General features: G+C 37.9%; 1 protein-coding gene across 1 annotated transcript in view; it reads left to right on the top strand.

Moving 5' to 3' along the window:
- Nucleotides 1-376: 376 nt before the first annotated feature.
- LOC118026357 (zinc finger protein 782-like) overlaps nucleotides 377-22,864 on the top strand; it is a 39,781-nt gene continuing 17,293 nt past the window's right edge. Inside the window, 2 exon segments of the mRNA XM_035029171.1 lie at nucleotides 377-1,031; nucleotides 1,539-1,586. The gene's annotated coding sequence lies outside the window, so the exon portion shown is untranslated.

The following is a 22,864-nucleotide window of genomic DNA, read 5'->3' as shown; positions in this document are numbered from 1 at the left end:
AAATTAGAATACAGCAAAATAAGCATCCATTCTTCGATTTTAAGTTTTCCTTGCCATATATGTTTTTTCTTCTAAAAGGTAAAGCCAATTTACAAATGTATAATTTCAATCCTAAATACTTAACTCTTCATGCCGTTAAATAAATTACTATATTTCCTATGTGATTCCCATATTAGTTTCACACCGAACAAGAGTAATCATGTGTTCCTTAAAATTCCTAATTCCCAGCCCATATTTAAATTTCCCAAATTATCCCCATAGTCTGTGGTAGCTGCTGTCTTTTCAGTCGGGATCTGATCGAGGGGCAAGCATAGCATTGGATTGTAAAGGTCACATTAAAACTGGAACATCTGGGGGCTCTAAAACAACGTGGACAGAAAGATGGTCACCGACAGCATTTTGCCAAACGTCTCAAAAAGCGTAAAATACCGCGAGGTCAAGAAGCGAGCGCAGAGGACAATGGGAAATGTAGTCCACTCCAGAGGGATCACCGCGCAGCACTCTGGGAACGGGTCCTCTGGCTTTCTTCTGCGCATGTGCCCTCGCACCCGCCTCTTCCTCTCTGAGCGCCGTCGTAGGAGGAGGTGCACACGTGGGGCGAGAGCGCTGAGTGGCTGGGCTCAGCGCGCGTGGGGTGCCAGCGTGGGGGGCTGGGCTTGTGCGGGGGCGCTGAGTAACACCGGGGAGCAGCCGGGGCGGGGGGCACTTCCCGAGCCCGGGACGCGCGCCGGGGCCTGCGGTCCGCGTGGGCAGGTGGGGCTGAGCCCGGTCAGAAGCAGGTGCTCGCTCGGTGCGGGGCAGGCTGTGCGGGGACCGTGACCCCGACCCTGCCGGCAGCTCAACCTGGGGAAACCCTTCCCCGCAGCGGGAGGGGCAAGCCAAGGGAAGTGGGTCTGCGGTGGAGCCCGAGTGGGGGAGCCGCCAAGACCAGGTAAATTTCAGGTCCGCACCTGTAACCGGGGGAAGAGCCCCTCTTCTGGAAGTGAGGATGATGATAATAAGGTCTGCTTCTTGGCGCTTCTCTGGGTTAGGTAAGAGGTCACCTGTCCAAGTAGCAACACACGCTTGGTCCCTGTGGGAAATCTAAGTCTCAGATGAGTGAGCAGGGTGTCCACCGTCCTGTCCCGTTTACTTTGCTCTCTGGGTTCTCTAAGGCAAGGAGTAAAATGGTACTCCTGGGACAGTGGATAAAGATGGAGCCTGAGTCTTTTTTCTGTGTTAATTTTAATGAAAGAGCAGTGCTTTGTCCGTTCCTATACTCGAATCATTTGTTGTTTTTTCTATTATTTTTTTAAGTTGATTAAAAAAAAAAAAAGTGTAGTAACCTGCAGGTTTATGTCCCCGTAACCACTTCAGGGACTCATGTGGACAGCTTTTGTTGGCTCTGCATGGTCAGTCCATGTCTTTTCAAGGGCCCAAACGCCCTATTCCTGTAGGGAGCCTGCGCCCCATCTGGGATGCTGAGACTTTGTGGAACTGAATGTAGGAGCTGTGAGGCATGCCAGCTCTCTTGATCCCTCCCCTTTCTTTCCACCCAGCTGAGCTTTACAATCTCCCAAGAGGTGCAGAAAATGAACACATCTCAGGTGAGCATTTTACTCCTTCCTCACTTTGTATTAGGATGGATTTAAGAGGTTTATAAAGAGTCCATACATTCAGAAAAGTAGAAATAGATTTAGATCAAGTTAAGCTTCACTTTTTTACACTGTTTACCATTAATCCTGATTTTTAATGTTAGGATGCGAGTAGGCACCCTTTATCAGTATAAGCAGAGTCCTTCCTATGACAGTTTGCTAAGATGTTGTTTTAGTCATAAACGTGCAAAAGTTATGTTCTAGTTGGCCCAAATGTGGAACTAGAATTTCAAGGTCTGAGGATGGGCTCAGATTCTATGTTGACAGTGTACACGAAATCCTGTGAGTTAAGGGAACATATACCCAGTGTTTTGGTCCTTCTGCTTCTGTATATCCAGCTGTCATTTTTTTTTTAATTTTGGATAGTGTATTCATATGGCCCAGGATACATGCTGAGAAGCCCTACTCCTGCTAGCATCCCTGTTCCTATCTATATGATGTCCTCTACTATTTTCGTTGGAACCAACAGTTATGCATACTGTATATTCTTGCTTTATAGTTTGTTTTTTCATAAATACAATTTGGACATTTTTCCATATTGATACTTAAAAAAAATCTTCATTTTTTTTTTTAAAGATTTTATTTATTTATTTGACAGAGAGAGACACAGCGAGAGAGGGAACACAAGCAGGGGGAGGGGGAGAGGGAGAAGCAGGCTTCCCGCTGAGCAGGGTGCCCGACACAGGGCTCGATCCCAGAACCCTGGGATCATGACCAGAGCCGAAGGCAGACGCTTAACGACTGAGCCATCCAGACGCCCCAAAAAATCTTCATTTTTTATATAGCTGCATAGTATTCCATTATGTAAAATACTGATTATTTAGCCAGCCTTCTCTTGAAAGAGACATTTGGGTTGTTGATAATTTTATGTTTGTATGGGTGAAACTATAAGCTAAAATGGTCAGAGTTTAAATGCTGCTTCATTTTGTTAAATACTGTAGAATTGTCCTCCATAGTGGTGGTTATATTTGTTTTGCTGCATGTGAAGTGTTTATTCAAAATTGGCATATTGATAGCAGCAATGTCCACAACAGGCAAAGTACAGAAAGAGCCCAGTTGTCCATCGACAGATGAATGGGTAAAGAAGATGTGGTGTATATATATACATATATATATATATATACACACACACACATACACACACACACAATGGAATATTACTCAGCGATCAGAAAATTGAAATCTTGCCATTTGCAACGACGTGGATGGAACTAGAGTATATTAGGCAAAGCGAAATAAGTCAATCAGGAAAAGACAATTATATGGTTTTACTCATATGTGGAATTTAAGAAACAAATCAAAGGATCATAGGGAAGGGAGGGAAAAATAAAACAAGACTAAACCAGAGGGCGCCTGGGTGGCTCAGTTGGTTAAGCGACTGCTTTCGGCTCAGGTCATGATCCTGGAGTCCCTGGATCGAGTCCCGCATCGGGCTCCCTGCTCAGCAAGGAACCTGCTTCTCCCTCTGACCCTCGCCCTTCTCATGTGCTCTCTCTCTCGTTCTCTCTGTCTCAAATAAATAAATAAATAAATAATCTTTAAGAAAAAAAGACTAAACCAGAGAGGGAGACAAACCATAAGAGACTCCTAACTCTAGGAAACAAACTGAGGGTTGCTGGAGGGGACATGGGTGGGGAGATGGGGTAACTGGATGATGGGCATTAAGGACGGCACGTGATGTAATGAGCACTGGGTGTTATATGCAACTGATGAATCACCAAACTCTACCTCTGAAACTAATAATATACCATATGTTAATTTAATTTAAATAAAATTTAATTTAATTTTTAAAAATTGGTATATTGAGCACCTATAATGCTCACTGTGGTAGTTACTGCATGAACAGCTGACAAAGATGTCTGCCCTCATGTCGCTTACATCCAGGTGATGGGGGGTCATAAACTTAAGAGACTTTGTTTTTTGATAATTGATGCAGAAGAAATAAAACAAGGAACATGTTGTGAGGACCAGTTTTAATTTTAAATAAGCTGAGAAAATACTTGAAAAAACATTTGACAGTTGTGAGGAAGGAAAGCTTTTGGGTATCTACAGAAGAACACTGGAAGCCAAGCGAGCTGCCAGTGCAAGTGCCCTGGGGCAGGGTGGACCAGAGGTCTACAACCAGCAAGAACAGCAGTAGGCCAGCATGGCTGCAGCATGGCTGAATAGGTAAAAGAGGGCAGATCATGTGGAATTGAAGGCCGTCACACTTTTCACCCATATAATACAGTTGAGACCCATCCATGCTGTTGCATCTTTCCGTAGGGTGTCCCGTTGTCCAATGATTGGATCTATCACAATTTGTTAATCCATTTGCCAGTTGGTGGACATCTGTGTTCCCACCTTTTGGCTTTGTGAATAAAGCCGCAGTAAGTGTTCATTTTTCAGTCTTTTTTGTGTGGACACGTATCTTCATTCCTCTTGAGAAAATGATTAAGAGAGCGTATGGGATACTGGGTTTTGTAGTAAGTGCATGTTTAACATCATAAGATGCTGCCATACTGTTTTTCAAAGTGGCCGTGCCATTGAGATTTCTAGATGCTCTGAATCCTTGCCAGCATTTGGTATTGTCAATTTGGGATGAGGAAGCAGTGTTGGGTTTTTTTGTTTTTGTTTTTTGGGTTTGTTTTTTGGTTTTTTGGTTTTGGTTTTGTTTTTTGTTTTTTTCAATTTAAGCCACTACGCTAGGTGTGTACAGGTATTTCATTTTGTTTTTAGTTTAATCTGATGTCTGATGATGTTGAACATCATTTCGTTTGCGTATTTGCTATCTGTACCTCCTCCGTGGTGAAATATCAGATCTTTTCTCAAATCTTTTGTTGGTTTTTTCTCATTGAGTTTTTCTTATTCCCAGATTTTGAGAGTTGTTTAGATATTCTGATACAGGTCCTTTATTGGGAATGTTTTATGGATGTATTCTAATCCATGACTTATCTTTTCATTTGCTTAATGCTGTCTTCCAAGAACATTTTTAATTGATCAATTTAAAATTTATCAAAATATCAGACTTTATGAGTTGTTTGTTTTTTCTTTCTTTTTTTATTTGGTCCCATCTAAGGAATCTTTGCCTAATCCGGGTCACAAATATATTCCTATGTTATCTATTAAAAGTTTATAGTTACGGATTTTACATTTATGATCAGTTTGAGTTTTTTTTTTAATTAAAAAAAATTTTTTTTTTAATTTTGTTTATGATACAAGTTGTAGCAGTTCAAGGAAAGTTTTTTTTTTTCTCCCTGTCTTACGGAGCTTTATTACTTTCAGTACCATTTGTTAAGAAGAAGGTACTTTATCTCCATTGAATTGCTTTGGCATCTCTGTTGGAAGTCATTTGACTATGTGTCCCTCTATTTCTGGACTCTGTTCCGTTGTTTTGTGTATCATTTTGCCTTTATCACACTGTCTTGATTATTGTTTTAATTACATGTTTTAATTAACATGTAATTGATTAATTATGTATCTTGTAATGTAATGTGAGTTCTTCAACTTTGTTCTCTTCAGAATTATTTTGGATATTCTTTTTTTTTTTTTTAAGATTTTATTTTATTTATTTGACAGAGAGAGAGACAGCTAGAGAGGGAACACAAGCAGGGGGAGTGGGAGAGGGAGAAGCAGGCTCCCAGCCGAGCAGAGAGCCCGATGCAGGGCTCGATCCCAGGACCCTGGGATCATGACCTGAGCCGAAGGCAGACGTTTAACGACTGAGCCACCCAGGCGCCCCCAGTGTTTGTCTTTCTATATGTGACTTATGTTACTTAGTACAAGGCCCTCAGTGGCCATCTGTGTTGTTGTGAATGTCAGGATTTGTTTCTTTTTTATGGCTGAAAAATACATGTATGTAATATATATATTATACATATGATATATATGAGATATATATATGATGTTTGTATTATGTATATTACATATATATATTATGACCCCTTTTTTTAATCCATTCATCCATTGATGAATGCCTACATTATTTACATGTCCTGGCTATTGTAAATAATGCTGCAATGAATAGGGGGTGCAGGTACCTCCTTGAAATAGTTATTTCACTTCCTTTAGATATATATATAGATATAGATATATATATCTCCAGCTACTGCTGGGTCATATGGTAGTTCTATTTTTAATTTTTTGAGTAACTTCCATATTGTTTTCCATAGTAGCTGCACCAATTTACTTTCCCACTCACAGTGGACAAAGGTTCCCTTTTCTCTATATCCTCATCAACACTTGTTGTCTCCTGTCTTTTATATGATAGCCATTCTAACAGGTGTGAGATGGTATCTCATTGTGGTTTTGATTTGCATTTCCCTGGTGATTAGTGGTGTAGAGCATCTTTTCATATACCTGCAGGCCATTTAGATTTCTTCCTTGGAAAAATGTCTATTCAGTTCCTCTGTCCATTTTTTTTTATCAGAATGGAGGTTTTTTGCTACTGAGTTATATGAGTTCTTATATAAAGAGTTTTGGTTATTAACCTCATATGAGTTTTTCATTTGCAAATATTTTTTTCCATTTAGAAGGTTACCTTTTCATTCTGGTGATTTTTTTTTTTTTTTTTTTTTTTTGCTGTACAGAAGCTTTTTAGTTTGATGTAGACCCCCTTGTTTATTTGTGCCTTTGGTATAAATCCAGAAGTCATCACCAAGACCAATGTCAAAAGCTTAACTCTACATTTTATACTAGGAGTTTTATGGCTGCAGGTCTTACATTCAAGTGTTTAATCCACTTTGATTTGATTTTTGTGTATGGTGTAAGAAAGTGGTCCAGTTTAATTTTTTGCCTGTGGCTGTCCAGTTTTCCCAACACTTTAATTGAAGTGACTATCCTTTTACCACTGTATAGTCTTGTCTCTTTTGTCATAAATTAATTGGCCATATTTGTTCTTTTTTTTCGGGCTCTCTGTTCTGTTCCATTGGTCAGTGTGCCTGTTTTTATGCCAGTACCATACTGTTTTGGTTACTGTAGCTTTGTAATATCATTTGAAATCAGGGACTGTGATGTCTCCAACTTTGTTCTTTCACAATATTGCTTGCACTACTTGGGATCTTTTGTGGTTCCATACAAATTTTAGGATTCTTTTTAAAAATATTAACTTTCCCAATACATGAGCATGGAGTATCTTTCCACTTATTCATGTCCTCTTCAATTACTTTTCACCAGTGTCTTATAATTTTTATTGTATAGATCTTTTACCTCCTTGGTTACGTTTATTCCTAGGTTTTTATTCTTTCTGATGGAATTATAAATGGGATTGTATTAATTTCCCTTTCTTATAGTTCACTGTGGTGTAGAGAAACTCTTGATTTTTGAATATTGATTTTTACATACTGCAACTTTACTGAATTTATTAGTTCTGGCAATTTTAGTGGAGTCTTTAGAGTTTTCTATATCTAACATTATGTCACCTGTAAATAGAAACAGTTTTACTTTTTCCTTTACCATTTGGATTCCTTTTTTTTTCTTTCTTTTTGTTTTTCTTACCTAATCGCTCTGGCTAGGACTTCCAGTACTATGTTGAATAAAAGTGGCAAGAGGGGACATCCTTGCTTTGTTCCTGATCTCAGAGGAAAAGCTTTCAACTTTCCCTCATTGAGTATGATATTAGCTATGGGTTTGTCATATATAGCCTTTGTTATGTTGAGGTATAGTCCCTTTCTACCCACTTTGTTGAGAGTTTTTATCATGAATGGATATTGGATTTTGTCAGATGCTTTCTCTGCATCTATTGAAATGATCGTATGATTTTTATTCATTTTGTTACTGTGGTGTATCACATGGATTGATTTGTGGGTGTTGAGCCATCTTTGCATACCTAAAATAAGTTCCACTTGATCATGGTGTATGATCCTTTTAATGTATTACTGAGCTAGGTTTGCCAATTTTGTTGAGAATTTTGCATCTGTGTTCATCAGGGATATTGGCCTGTAATTTTCTTACAGTGTCCTTGTCCAGTCTTGGTATCAGGAATGCTGGCTTCATAAAATTAGTTTCAAAGTGTTCCCTCCTCGTGTTATTTTTTGGAAGAGTTTGAGAAGGTTTGGTATTCTTCTTTAAATGATTAGTAGAATTCACCAGTGAAGCCATCTGGTCCTGGGCTTTTGCTGATTGGGAGGTTTTGATTACTGATTCAGTCTTCTTGCTAGTAATCAGTCTATTCAGATTTTCTAGATTATCCAGTTTGTTGGTGTATAATTGTTCATAGTAGTCTCTTGTGAACCTTTGCCTTATTTTGTGTTATCAGTTGTAATGTCTCCTCTTTCATTTCTTTTTTTTTTAGATTTATTGATTTATTTTAGAGAGAGAGTGTGCAAGCAGGGGGGAGGGGCAGAGGGCGAGGAAGAGAGAGACTCCTCAAGCAGACTCCCCACTAAGCACAGATCCCGATGTGGGGCTCCATCCCAGGACCCTGAGATCATGACCTGAGCCAAAATCAGCAGTTGACACTTAACTGACTGAGCCACCTAGGTACCCCTCTCCTCTTTCATTTCTAAATTTGTTTATTTATTTGCATCCTCTTTCTTAGTTTCCTGGTGAGTCTAGCTACAGGTTTGTCTATTTTGTTTGTGTTTGGAAAGAATAGCTCTTAGTTTCCTTGGTCTTTTCTATTGTCTTTTTAGTTTCTATTTCATTTACTTCCACTCTGGTCTTTTTTTATTACCTTAAAGTGTAAAGTGAGATTGCTTATTTGAAATCTTTGTTTATTAATGTAGGCATTTATCACCATGAATTCCCCCCTTAAAACAGCTTTTGCCATGTCTCATAAGTTTTAGTATGTTGTATTTCCATTTTCATTTGTCTCAAAATATTTTTTGATTTCTCATTTTATTTCTTCTTTGACCCATTGGTTGGTTGGTAGCATGTCGTTTAATATCCACATATTTGTGCATTGTCTGGAGTAATTTCAGTTTATTTCTAGTTTTATACCATTGTAGTCAGAGAAGATGCTTGATATGATTTCAGTCTTCTTAAATTTATTAAGATTTGTTTTGTGGCCTAACATATGATGTATCCTGGAGAATGTTTCCAAGTGCACCCAAAAAGAATGTGTATTTTCCTGCTTTTAAATGGAATGTTTCTAAATGTCTGTTAAGTCCATTTGGTAATAACATGTAGTTTGTCTTGTGTTTCCTTACTGATTTTCTTGCTGGATGATCTGTCCATTGTTGCAGATGGTATATTGCAGTCCCAACCTATTACTGTATCCCTGTCTATTTCTACCTTCAGATCTATTAATTTCTTTATAATATTAGATCTTCCTGTGTTGGGCATAAATATTTACGAAGGTTACATCCTCTTGTTGGATTGATCCCTTATCATTATATAATTGCCTTCTTTGTTTCTTGTTATAGTCTTTGTCTTAAAGTTTGTTTTGTTTGTTGTAAGTATAGCTATCCTTATTTTCTTTTTAATTCCATTTGCATGGAATATCTTTTGCATCTCTTCACTCTCAGTCTATGTGTCCTTAAAGCCGAAGTGAGTCTTTTGTAGGCTGCATGAATTTGTAACCTTAAAAAAAAAAATCTATTTGGCCACTTTCTTTTGATTAGAGAATTTAGTCCACTTATATTAAAATAATTATTTATAGTTATGTCCCTTCTGTTGCCATTTGTTCATTGTTTTTCTGGCTTTGGGTAATTCCTTTGTTCCTTTCTTCTCTTTGTTCATTCCTTGTGATTTGGTGATTTGGTGTAGTGGTATGCTTTGATTTATCTTTTGGTTTTCTAAAGGTTTTTGCTTGTAGTTACCATGAGGGTTATGTGAAACATGTTACATTTATAACAGTCTGTTTCAAGCTGATAACCAGTTAATTTTGAATGCATACCTCAGCTCTGCATTCTTATTTTGACCCTGACATTATGTTTTTGATGTCACAATTACATCTTTTTACCTTGTTTATCAGTAACAAATTATCATAGTCATAGTTATTACTATTGTCTTTTAACCTTTGTTGTAGATTTATAAGTGATTCACCCACCACCATTACATTATTTCTTTGAATAAGCTTTCTGCTCCTTTCCAGTTCTCTTCTCCTTCTGGGACCCCCTATAATGCAAATATAGTCTACTTGAAGGTTTCCCATAATTCCTTTAAGCTATTTTCATTCCCTTTCATTCTTTTTCCTGTACTGCTTCTTAATTGTTGAATTCCACTGCCCTGTTACTGAGTTCACTGATCCTTCTGCTTGACCTAGGCTACTGTTAAACCCCTCTATTGAAGTTTTTAGTTTAGTTACTGTATTCTTCAGCTCTAGATCTGCTAATTTCTCATATTTCTGTCTCTTCCTTAGAATTTTCACTTTATTTATGCATTGTTTTCCAGACCTCAGTGAGAATCCTAATGACCATTACTTTGAACTCTATCAGGTACCTCACTAATCTTTTTTTTAAATTATTATTACTATGTTCAGTTAGCCACTGTATAATACATCATTAGTTTCTGATGTGGTGTTCAGTGATTCATTAGTTGTGTGTAACACCCAGTACTCATCACAACACGTACCCTCCTTAATGCCCATCACCCTTTTACACCTCCCCCCCCCCAGCTCCTCCCCTCTGAAACCCTCAGTTTGTTTCCCAGGGTCCATAGTCTCTCATGGTTCATCTCCCTCTCTGATTTCTCCCCCTTCAGATTTCCCTCCCTTCCCCTATGGTCCTCCAAGCTATTGCTCATGTTCCACATAGGAGTGAAACCGTATGATAATTGTCTTTCTCTGCTTGAATTACTTCACTTAGCGTAATCCCCTCCAGTTCCATCCATGTTGATGCAAATGGTGGGTATTCATCCTTTCTATGGCTGAGTAATACTCCATTGTATATATGGACCACATCTTCTTTATCCATTCGTCTGTTGAAGGGCGTCTCAGCTCCTTCCACTGTTTGGCTGTTGTGGACATCACTGCTATGAACACTGGGTGCATGTGCCCCTTCTTTTCATTATATCTGTATCTTTGGGGTAAATGCCCAGTAGTGCAATTGCTGGGTCATAGGGTAGCTCTATTTCTAACATCTTGAGGAACCTCCATACTGTTCTCCAGAGTGGCTGTACCAACTTGCATTCCCACCAACAGTGTAAGAGGGTTCCCCTTTCTCCACATCCTCGCCAACATTTGTTGTTTCCTGTTTTGTTAATTTTTGCCATTCTAACTGGTGTAAGGTGGTATCTCAGTGCGGTTTTGATTTGTATTTCCCTGATGGCTAGTGATGTTGAGCATTCTTTCATGCATGTGTTAGCCATTTGCATGTGTCTGTTTGGAGAAGTGTCTGTTCATGTCTTCTGCCCATTTTTTGACTGGGTTATTTGTTTTTTGGGTGTTAAGTTTGAGAAGTTCTTTATAGATCTTGAATATCAGCCCTTTATCTGTAATGTCATTTGCAAATATCTTCTCCCATTCCGTGCAATTCAGCAGTGTGGCAGGATACAAAATCGATGCACAGAAATTAGTTGCTTTTCTATACACTAACAATGTAACTGTAGAAAGAGAAATTAAGGAATCGACTCCATTTACAATAGCAACAAAAAACATAAGGTACCTAGGAATAAACCTAACCAAAGAGGTAAAGGATCTATACTCTAGAAACTACTGAACACTTATGAAAGAAATTGAGGAAGACACAAAAAGATGGAAAAACATTCCATGCTCATGGATCAGAAAAACAAACATTGTTAAAATGTCTATCCTATGTGGAGAAAGGGGAACCCTTCTACACTGTGGGAATGCAAGCTGGTGCAGCCACTCTGGAAAACAGTATGGAGTTTCCTCAAAAAGTTGAAAATTGAGCTACCCTATGATCCAGCAATTGCACTATTAGATATTTACCCCAAAGATACAAATGTAGTGAACCAAAGGGGTACATGCACCACAATGTTTATAGCAGCAATGTCCACAGTAGCCAAACTATGGAAACAGCCTAGATGTCCATCAACAGATGAATGGATAAAGAAGATGTGGTGTATATATATGATGGAATATTATGCAGCCATCAAAAAATGAAATCTTGCCATCTGCGACGATGTGGATGGAACTAGAGGGTATTATGCTAAGTGAAATAAGTCTATCAGAGAAAGACAGTTATCATATGATCTCACTGATATGAGGAATTTGAAAACAGAGAATCATAGGGGAAGGGAGGGAAAAATGAAACAAGACGAAATCAGAGAGGGAGACAACCATAAGAGACTCTTAATCTCAATAAACAAACTAAGGGTTGCTGGAGGGGAGGGGGGTAGGAGGGATGGGGTGGCTGGGTGATGGACATTGGAGAGGGTATGTGCTATGGTGAGTGCTGTGAATTGTGTTAGGCTGATGAATCACAGACCTGTACCCCTGAAACACATAATAAACTATATGTTAATAAAAAAAAAAAAATGTCCTGCCCAGAGAAATCTACACTTTCAGTGCCATCCCTATTAAAATACCATTGGCATTTTTCAAGGAGGTGGAACAAACAATCCTAAAATTTGTATGGAACCAGAAAAGACTCTGAATCACCAAGGGAATGTTGAAAAAGAAAAACAAAGTTGAGGGCATCACGTTGCCACCTGATTTCAAGCTCTGTTACAAAGCTGTGATCACCAAGACAGCATGGTATTGGCACAAAAACAGACACATAGGTCAATGAAACAGAATAGAGGGCCCAGGGGCGCCTGGGTGGCTCAGTCGTTAAGTGTCTGCCTTCAGCTCAGGTCATGATCCCAGGGTCCTGGGAACGAGCCCTGCATCAGGCTCCCTGCTCGGCAGGAAGCCTGCTTCTCCCTCTCCCACTCCCCCTACTTGTGTTCCCTCTCTCACTGTGTCTCTCTCTGTCAAATAAATAAATAAATAATCTTAAAAAAAAAAAAAGAATAGAGAGCCCAGATATGGACCCTCAACTCTATGGTCAACTAATCTTTGACAAAGCAGGAAAAAATATGCAATGGAAAAAAGACAGTCTCTTCAGTAAATGGTGCTGGGAAAATTGGACAGCCACATGCAGAAGAATGAAACTGGACCATTCTCCTATACCATACACAAAGATAAGCTCAGATTGGATGAAAGACCTCAATGTGAGACAGGAATCCATCAAAATCCTAGAGGAGAACATAGGCAGTAACCTCTTTTAAAATTTTTTTTTTTTTTAGATTTTATTTATTTATTTATTTGAGAGAGAGAGAGAGAGAGAAACAGCATGAGAGGGGATAGGGTCAGAGGGAGAAGCAGGCTCTCTGCCGAGCCGGGAGCCCGATGCGGGACTCGATCCCAGGACTCCAGGATCATGACCTGAGCCGAAGGCAATCGCCCAACCAACTGAGCCACCCAGGCGCCCAGCAGTAACCCCTTTGACATCGGCCACAGCAACTTCTTTCAAGACACGTCTGCAAAGGCAAGGGAAACAGAAGCAAAAATGAACTTTTGGGACTTCATCAAGATAAAAAGCTTCTGCACAGCAAAGGAAATAGTCAACTAATCTTTTCATTAAGGACATTTTTGAGGTTTTATCTTGTTCTTTCATTTGGACCATATTCCTGTTTCTTCATTTTCCTTCTCTCTCTGTGTTGGTTTATGCACATTAGAAAAAACAGCCACTTCTTCCAGTCTTGACAGTGGCCTGGTGTAGAAGATGGACCTTATCATTCAGCCCAGCCCACACCCTTGGTTGTCTCTCCGATCTTTGTGATGGTCCAACCTGTTTCCTTTGTTCTTAGTGGTTACCAGTAGCTGAGGGTGTACCAAGATCCATTTTGATGTGGGTATTTTCTTATTCACTCAATATATAGGAGTTGCTCAGCTGTTCTCTTGATTTTTTGTGAGGAAACTGTTCCATGTGTAGCTGTAGATTTAGTGTGTCTATGGGAGGAGGTGAGACAGGAACTTGCTATGTCACCAACTTGACCAGAACCCTCCATTTCCCAGTCTTACATTATAATAGAAACTTTCCATGTTGTGTTCTAGAACTTGATTAATTTTATTTTTTACATTTATATGTTTGGTCCACTCTAATTTTACCTTGTTCAGTGATATGAGGTATAGATCTAACTTTCTTACCCCTCACTCCTATTTAATTATCCCTATGCCATTTTTGAAAGTTTATATTTTTTCCAAAAATAAAAGATGCCATCCTTTTTCTCCTTCAAAAATCACCTGTATTTTAGTCATTTTTAACTTTCTCTTCTGCTCCATGGTCATTCAAGCTCATCATCTATTAAAACTTTACAAAGTTTGAATATCAAGTACAACAAATACAACATCATTGTTCTTAAACATTTTCTGGCTATGTATGCTTTTTCAGCTTTCCATATGAATTTTCAAGCCAAGATAAGTAAGCTGTGTGTGTGTATGGTTAATAAATAATGAAGAAGATACATTTATTTGAAATTCTAGTTTGAATTAACAATTTAAAAAATCAACATAATTCTTTGTATTAACACCAAAGGAAAGAAAGCATGATCATACTATTGGATGTAGGAAATAAATTTTAGAATATTAATATTATATATTAGAATATTAAAATAAATATTTTAAATTAATTTTAATTTAATTAAATTTATTTATTTATTTATTTATTTTTATATTTTTTTATTTATATTTATTTATTTATTATTTATTTATTTTTTATTTATATTTATATATTTATTTATTATTATTATTATTTATTTATTATAAATAAATTAAATTTATTAATTAAATTATTAATTAAATTAATAAATTTAAATTTAATTAATTTAAATTAATTTAAAATAAAATAGAATATTAAATAAATATTAGAATATTAAAATTTCCAGAGCACCTGGGTGTCTCAGTTAAGCGTATGACCGTTGATTGGGGTCAGCTCATGATCTCAGGATCATGGGATTGAGTCCTGCATCAGGCTCCATGCTCAGCATGGAGGCTGCTGCTTCTTCTCCCTCTGCTCTCCCTGCTCACACACACTCTCTCTCTCTTTCTATCAAATAAATGAAATCTTTTTAAAAAGAATATTAAGGGACGCCTGGGTGGCTCAGTCGGTTAAGCGTCTGCCTTCAGCTCAGGTCATGATCCCAGGGTCCTGCTCCGCGGGGAGCCTGCTTCTCCCTCTGCCTCTGCCTCTCTCTCTATCTCTCATGAATAAATAAATAAATAAAATCTTTAAAAAAAAAAAAAAAAAATTAAAATTTCTAGCATTCTAGGAATGAAAGAATCTTCCTTTTTTTTATAAGCTGTATCTTTCAAAAACTTTAAAAAAATATTTGTAATTCATAGTTCACTAGGAAAACTTTTCCTGGGAAGAAAAATGTTGGAAGTCTTAGCCAGTGAAATAAGGCAAAAAAAAAAAAAAAAAAAAATTCAAAGATCAGAAAGCAAGAAATAAATAATTTCCCCAGTGTTTATAGATGATATGATTGCTGATGTAGAAAATCTACATGTATCTATAGGTAAATTATTAGAATTAATGATACGAGATCAGTATGAAAAATTAGGCATTTATGCAGATAAAAATTTATATCTGTGTCATCAAGAAACACTTAGAAAATGAAATTTCTAAATTTGATGTCTTTAAATATCAAATGCCAGAATAGCTCTCTTCTCCCTTTGACTGCCTTATCCACACTGATAGCCTCTGAATTATTTCTCCCACCTGATGTAGATTTTCTTCATATAGTCTGCTCCAAACACAAATCAAGCATCTTCAATATTATCTCATTGTTCTTTGATGAATTGCTCTGCCAAACGTTCACCCCAGCATCCTGATGATTCTAAGCATTGCCAAATTTGACCCTGGTCATTTCTCTGAGTCTGCTTTGTCCATTTTCTCTTACCACCAATAATAAACTTTTCCCCTGCCTTCTTGGTTTATTCTTCTTCTGGTAAATATTGGTTTTCTCTCAAATTAAGTTTTGTATCTTTTTTCCCCTCAATTTATATGTCCTGTCTGAGCCAGCAGATTCTGTATTATGATTTCAGTTATCACCTTAGTGACTAATGTCCATTACAATCCTTATCTTTATTGTAGACTTCATATGCTACAAAATCACGTAACCAGCTATGCAGTGGATAACTTTTCTGTGTGTCCTCACATATTTTGAGTACAACATAAACAAGATGTGCCTCGCTGTGATCCTCTGCCCAACCCTCTTTACCTCTTTTTCCAGTTTCAGTATATAGCATCAGCATCTGCCCCTTTGGTTATGCTGCTTCTCTGTGGAACTGACCAAGAAATCAGTGTTTCTTTCTCTTGGAGAATTAGTTCCCTATGTTTCTTTCCCATTGCTTTGCCTTAATATAGGTGGGCTGCTCTTAAATTGATCTCTTCTGTTTTGCTGCTTAAAACACTCCACTCTTCCCCTAGATCACTTCTAAAATAAATATGTAGTTATGTGTAGATATATCCAAGGCTCACATTAGCCCCTTCATTGATTCCCCATTACCCTAGCAGAAGACTCTGAATAGGAGTGTTGTATACCCTGGAGAGGCTTAGGACAAAACATTAGTATAGGATAAAATATTAGAAAGATCTTTTTTTTGGTAACTTTATCTAAACAAAAAATCCCACTAAACATTATAAGTATCAAGTTAACAGATGGTGCATGTATATAATTTATAAGTAATTGCAAATGAATGAGGGCATGAGAATATTTGTATTCATTATGTATCCCCAAAATGGAAGACAGAGTTAAGGCTATAACAGGCATCCTTTGTAACATGTTGTTTTAAGCTCTACAGTAAACACGATAGAATTAGTTCCAAAGGTATTTTCCATGTCCCCTGTTCAGATTGAACAGAAATGTGTAATTACAGCTATCCGTGTCATTCAAGGATGTTACTATGGAGTCCACCCAGGAAGAAGGGCAGAAAATAGGCCGCACTCAGCGGACTCTGTACAGAGAGGTGGTGCTGGAGATCTACAGCCACCTCGTCTCCATGGGTGAATTTACCTTATTTGTCTCTCAGATGCAACCTGTTTCTTTTTTTTTTCATCACTTTATTGGGGTGTAATTAACCAAAAATTAGACTCAGCCGTTCTCTAGATATAATTTGATAAGTTTTGAGGAATGTATTCAGTTGATTGTCACCACCCACATCGTCATAGACTACTTCCATCACCCTAAAATGTTTTGTTTCCTGTTCCAGCCGTTTCCCTCCTCCTGCTTTCACCACTTAAACTACTGATCCACTCTCCGTTGTAATAGTTTTGCCTTTTCTAGAGATTCATACAAATGGAATCATACAGTACATACTCTTTTTCCTTTACTTCTTTCACTGAAAATAATTATTTTAAGATTCAGGCATGTTTTATGTGTCAGTTTATTCTTTATAGTAGTAGTATCCTTTTGAATACATACTGTCATTTTCAAATTTGGCGCCATAGGAGTAAGGCTTCTACAAACATTCCAGTACAAGTTTTTGTGCAGACATGTTTTCATTTCTCCTGTGTGAAGACATAGGAGCGGTTTTCCTGGGTCTTACAGGAAAGGTATTTGTAACTTTTTATAAGTAACTGCCAAATGTTTCTGAAGTGACTACGCTATTTTCATGCCCATCAGCAAGATACGAGAGTTCTAGCTGACCCACATTCTCACCTAAACCTTAGGTATTATAATTTCAACCAGTTCAGTTGGGTCAGGTTATATCTTACTGGATTTTAATTTACAATTCCGTGGTGAAGAATGATGATGGGCATCTTTTCATGTGTATTTTGGCTGTTTGCATATCTTTTGTGAGGTGTCTCCTCAAGTCTTTAACTCACGTCTTTTTCTATCTTTTTTTTTTTTTTTGGTCTTAACTGGGTTGAAAGAATTCTTCATGTAATAGAGGTGACCATTATAAGATAAATGTTTCCTGAACCTCTTTTTCCCCATCTGTGGCTCACCTTTTTCTTAACAGTGTCTCTTGAAAGACAGATTTTCATCTTGAAGTCATATTATTTTGTGTTCTTTTATGTCTTATGCTGTTTTCCCTCTTTGTTAAGACATCTTTGCCTAACAAAAAGGTCAGTGAGATTTTTTCTGCTATGTTAAGTTTTATGTTTTCCAGTTAGGTTTTTTATATGGTGTTAAGTACGATTGTGCTACGTTTGTGCATCTCATGGTCCACTCCAACAGCACTGATTGCTGCAGAGATTACCCTTCCCCTGTTCAATTGCCTTGGTAGCTTTTCCAAATTAAATTGACCATATGTACACATATTTATTTCTGGAATACATTCCATTTCATTGAACCTACTGTCTAGCTTTATGGTAATACCACACGCTTTTCATTAATATACCCGTGTGTTAACTATTGAAATAAGTTAAGGTGAGTCTAACTCTTAACTTTTTTTTCAAATTTATATTAGTAGTTACTTGTTCTTTGCCTTTCCACATCAATTTTAGAAGCACTTACCATTTTTTTCTTAAAAATTGCTGAGATTATGATCAGGATTGCCCTGAATCTATAGATCTCTCCTTTCATCTGGCTTTTTAAATTTTCCTTCCCATTATTTGTTTTTATCTTACACTTACACTTTACACTTCATGATTAGATATATCAATAGCTTTCATGATCTTAATATTTTAAGTGATATCTTTAATTTCAATTACTAATTTTGGGGAAAATGTCAAAATACAAGTAATTTATTTGTATTAACATCATATCTCATAATATTATCAACCTCATTATTTGTAGTACATGTTTTGAAAGTTCCATGATATGTTTTATGTATATAATAAGTTATCTATGAATAAAGATTTTTTCCAGTCTTTATGCTACTTATTTCTCTCTATGAAACTGGTTAAGACTTGCAATATAATGTATACTGAATATAAATGATGAGAGAGGACAACTTTGTCTTGTTCCTAATCTGGAGGGCAAAACATTCAATCATTTACAAAGTTTTCTTTTTATTATGCTTTCTTTTCTTTTTTGTTCCCCCAATCACTTTAGGTGTTTTTTTTTTTAATTTTTCAAATATTTAATACCCCCTTCACCCATTTTCCCCAACCCCCATTCATTACCACTGACAACCACCAATCTGTTCTTTGTATCTACGAACTTGGTTTTTTTGTTTGTTTGCTGGGATTTTGTTTTGTTTTGTTTTTAAGGTTCCACATATATGTGAGATTGTATGGTATTTGTCCTTCTCTGATTGCCTAATTTTACTTAGCATAATGCCCTCGAGATCCAGCCATTTGTTGCAAGTGGCAAGATTTCATTTGTTTTTCTGGCTGAATAATATTCTGTTGTGTGTATATATCATGATTTCTTTAACCATTAATCCATCAATGGACACTCAGGTTATTTTCATATCTTCACTATTGTAAAATAATTCCTCGAAGAAAAATGGGGTGCATGTATCTTTTTGAGTTAGTGTTCTTGTTTTTTTCGTATAAATACCCAGGAGCGGAATTGCTAGATCATATGATAGTTGTATTTTCAATTTTTTGAGAAACTCTGTACAATTTTCCCCAGTGGCTGCACTAATTTACATTCCAACCAACAGTGCACAAATGTTCCCTTTCTCAGTATCCTCACCAACATTTATTATTTCTTATCTTTTTGATATTAGCCATTCTAACAGGTGTGAAGTGATATCTCATTGTGGTTTTGATTTACACTTCCCTGATGATTAATGATATTGAGCATCTTTTCATATGTCTGTTAGTTATCTATAAGTATTCTTGGAAAAATATCTATTCAGATCTTCTGCCCATTTTTAAATTGGATTGTTCGGTTTTTTGCTCTTGAGTTGTATGAGTTCCTTATATATTTTGGATATTAACCCTCTATCAGATGTATGATTTGCACATATCTTCTCCCATTCAGTACATGGCCTTTTCCTTCTGCTGATGGTTTCCTTTGTTGTGCAGAAATTTTTTAGTTTGATGTAATTCCACTCTATTTCTGTTGTTGTTGCCTTCGCTTTTGGTGTCATATTAAAAATCTTTACCAAGCTCTGTGTATGAGATTAAAAATGGGCAAAAGACCTTAATAGACCTCACCAAAGAAGATACACAGATAGCAAATAAGCATATGAAAAGATGTTCAACATCCTATGTCATTAGGAAGTTGCAATTAGGGGCGCCTGGGTGGCTCAGTTGGTTGGGCGACTGCCTTCGGCTCGGGTCATGATCCTGGAGTCCCGGGATCGAGTCCCGCATCGGGCTCCCTGCTCGGCGGGGAGTCTGCTTCTCCCTCTGACCCTCCTCCCTCTCGTGCTCTCTGTATCTCATTCTCTCTGTCTCAAATAAATAAATAAAATCTTTAAAAAAAAAAAAAAGGAAGTTGCAATTAAAAGAACAATGAGATCACCATCACACACCTATCAGAATGGCCAAAATCCAAATCAGTAAAGATTACTGAGTATGTTTTCTTCAAGGAGTTTTTTGATTTCGGGTCTTACATTAAATCTTTATTCCATTTAATGTTAATTTCTGTGTATGGTGTAAGATTGTGGTTTGGTTTCATTCTTTTGCATGTGGCTGTCCAGTTTTCCCAACACTATATATGAAGAGACTGTCCTTTTCCTTTTGTATATTCCTGGCTGCTTTGTCTTAAATTAATTGACCATATATGTGTGGGTTTATTTCTGGGATCTCTATTCTGTTCCATTTCTCTGTGAGTCTGTTTTTATGCCAGTATCATACTATTTTGACTACTATAGCTTTGTGATACAGTTTCAAGAAAAGGAGTGTTATGCCTTCAGCTTCGTTTTTCTTCCTCTAGATTGCTTAGGCTGTTTGAGATCTTCTGTGGTTTCATACAAATTTGGGGATTGTTTGTCATATCTCTTTGAAGAATGCCATTGGACGCATGTAAAACTCCCCCCTGGGAGACACAAGTGCTCTGGAGAATGGCAGAGGGGCAGTGAGATCGTGTCTGCCCCCTGAGGTTTCTGAAAGGGAGTAGAGTCAGCCTTGGATGAGTGTTTCATGAAGAGCCTGCCTCTCATGTCACAGCCGTGATGATTAGCTAATAAGCTTCTTTCACAGAAGGATTGAGCTTCTGGGTGTGTTGCCTCATGCTGTGCCCTAGGGGTGGTGACTGTTTAAGAAATCTTTGGTGGTGACAGTCCTGCGGGACCCATGGGTTTAAGCCCCACCACACCTGGGCCTGGAGATGTGAGGTGACCCAGGCCGCAGCCGCACAGTTTGGTGGGCCAGCAATGGTGTGAGCTCCTTGCTGGGTGGCACCAATTCTTACATCCCCATGGGACCAGGAACACAAGCTTCTCTGGTCTGCAGAGCCATGTGATCAGGAGGGATCCCCTGTGTGGCAGCTGTAAAAATTAGGGCACTCGATGCATATAAAAGTTCCATCCTGGGAGATGCTGGTGCTCTGGAGCACTGTATAGGGAGAAGGCAGCGGTGGTGTCTATCAGTCTCCATTCCCAGAGAGTTCCAGCCCGCTCCTAGATGTGTGTGCTCAATTAGGTAGGTGCCTGTCCATCAGGACGGTGCTTTAATATAAGTAGGTGAGCCTCCTTCGCTTGAAGTCTGGGTGCCATCGACTGCCTCTGTGCTGCGCCCTGGGGTGGGTGAATCCAAGCACAAGAGCCTTTTCTGAAGAGCCATTTCTCAGATCACCAGATTCGTGGGTCTCAGGACACAGTCCCCCATTGATTTTCAAAGTTCTGTGTATCAAGGGCTCATCTCTCTGGTGCAGATCTTAAAAGTCAGAGTTCCTCATGTAAGATTTGAACTGTTTGCTTCACAGGGAGAAGCTCTAGGTTTTGAGTTCCCTCACACTTGAGGGTCACCAAAGTGTTGGTGGGATTTATGACCAGATTGTGTCCCAGCCTCTCCTCCCTGCTTTGATTTGGTTTTCTTCTCTTTGCACCATTTGTGTTCATCACTCAGCCAGCCCTGAGGTTTTTTTTAAGAGGATATTGTTCAATATGTAGCTGTAGACTCAGTGTGTCCTTAGGAGGAGGTGAGCAGGATCTTCCTACCGCACTGTCTTGAACCGGAACCCATGAAGTACTATGTTCCTCTAGGTTTTTCATACCTGTCCTTTATCAGGTTAAGGAAGTTCCCCTACCTCGTTTTGTTTTTTGTTTTTTTTTTTTAAAGATTTTATTTATTTATTTGACAGAGAGAGAGAGACAGCAAGAGAGGGAACACAAGCAGGGGGAGTGGGGGAGGGAGAAGCAGGCTCCCCGCTGAGCAGGGAGCCCGATGCGGGGCTCGATCCCAGGACCCTGGGACCATGATCTGAGCCGAAGGCAGATGCTTAACGACTGAGCCACCCAGGCGCCCCGCCCTCCGTTTTTAATTTAATCAATAGGTGTTAAATTTTTCAAACTCTTTCTTTATAGTGACATCATCTTACAGTTTTTCTTTTTCAGTTAATATTGTGAACTTTATTTCTTTTGGAATCTTAACCTTGCATTCCTAGGATGAATCCCACTTGGTCATGATGTATCATCCTTTTTACCTATTCCTAGATTTACTTAATAACGTTTTCTTAAAAATTACATATTTGTAAAATATTTTTTTAAAGAGATTTCTTTTCTCATAGTGTAGTAAAGCTTGCCTCATGAAATGTGTTCTTATGTTTTCTAGAAGAGCTTGTGTGTGTTCACTATCACTTGGTACTTAGTTATGTGGTAGTTTTTATCATAGAAAACCTCATGTTTTCTTTGCATTTCCACCAGCAGTATCTGAGAGTTCTTGTTGCTCCACATCCATACCAGCATTTGGTGTTGCCAGTGTTTTGGATTTTGGCCATTCTGATAGGTGTGTGATGGTGATCTCATTGTTCTTTTAATTGCAACTTCCTAATGACATAGGATGTTGAACATCTTTTCATATGCTTATTTGCTATCTGTGTATCTTCTTTGGTGAGGTCTATTAAGGTCTTTTGCCCATTTTTAAATAGGGTTGGTGGTTCTCTTACTGTTGAGTTTTAAGAGTTCTTTGTATATTTTGGATAATAGCCACATATCAGATGTATCTTTTGCAAGTATTTTTCTCTCAATCTATGGCTTATCTTATTCTGTTAATCTTGTCTTTTGCAGACCAGACATACTTAATTGTAATGAAGTCCAATTTATCTTTTTCTTCTTTTTCTTTCTTTTTTTTTTTTGCAGATTGTTCCATTATGTTGTATCTAAAAAGTCATCACCACACCCAAGGTCAGTTGGGGTTTCTTCTCTGTTACCTTCTAGTTTTATAGCTTTTCCTTTTACATTAGGGTCTAATCCATCTTGAATAAATTTTCTTTTCATTTTGAATAAACTTTTGTGAAGGATGTATGCATGTCTGTGTCTAGATTCACTTTTTTGCATGTGGGCATCCAGTTGTTCC

The sequence above is a fragment of the Mirounga leonina genome, unplaced genomic scaffold, assembly GCF_011800145.1.
Source record: "Mirounga leonina isolate KUSES-001 unplaced genomic scaffold, KU_Mleo_1.0 Mir_224, whole genome shotgun sequence".
In the NCBI taxonomy this organism is placed as follows: domain Eukaryota; kingdom Metazoa; phylum Chordata; class Mammalia; order Carnivora; family Phocidae; genus Mirounga; species Mirounga leonina.
This window is presented reverse-complemented; position numbering and strand designations above follow the sequence as displayed.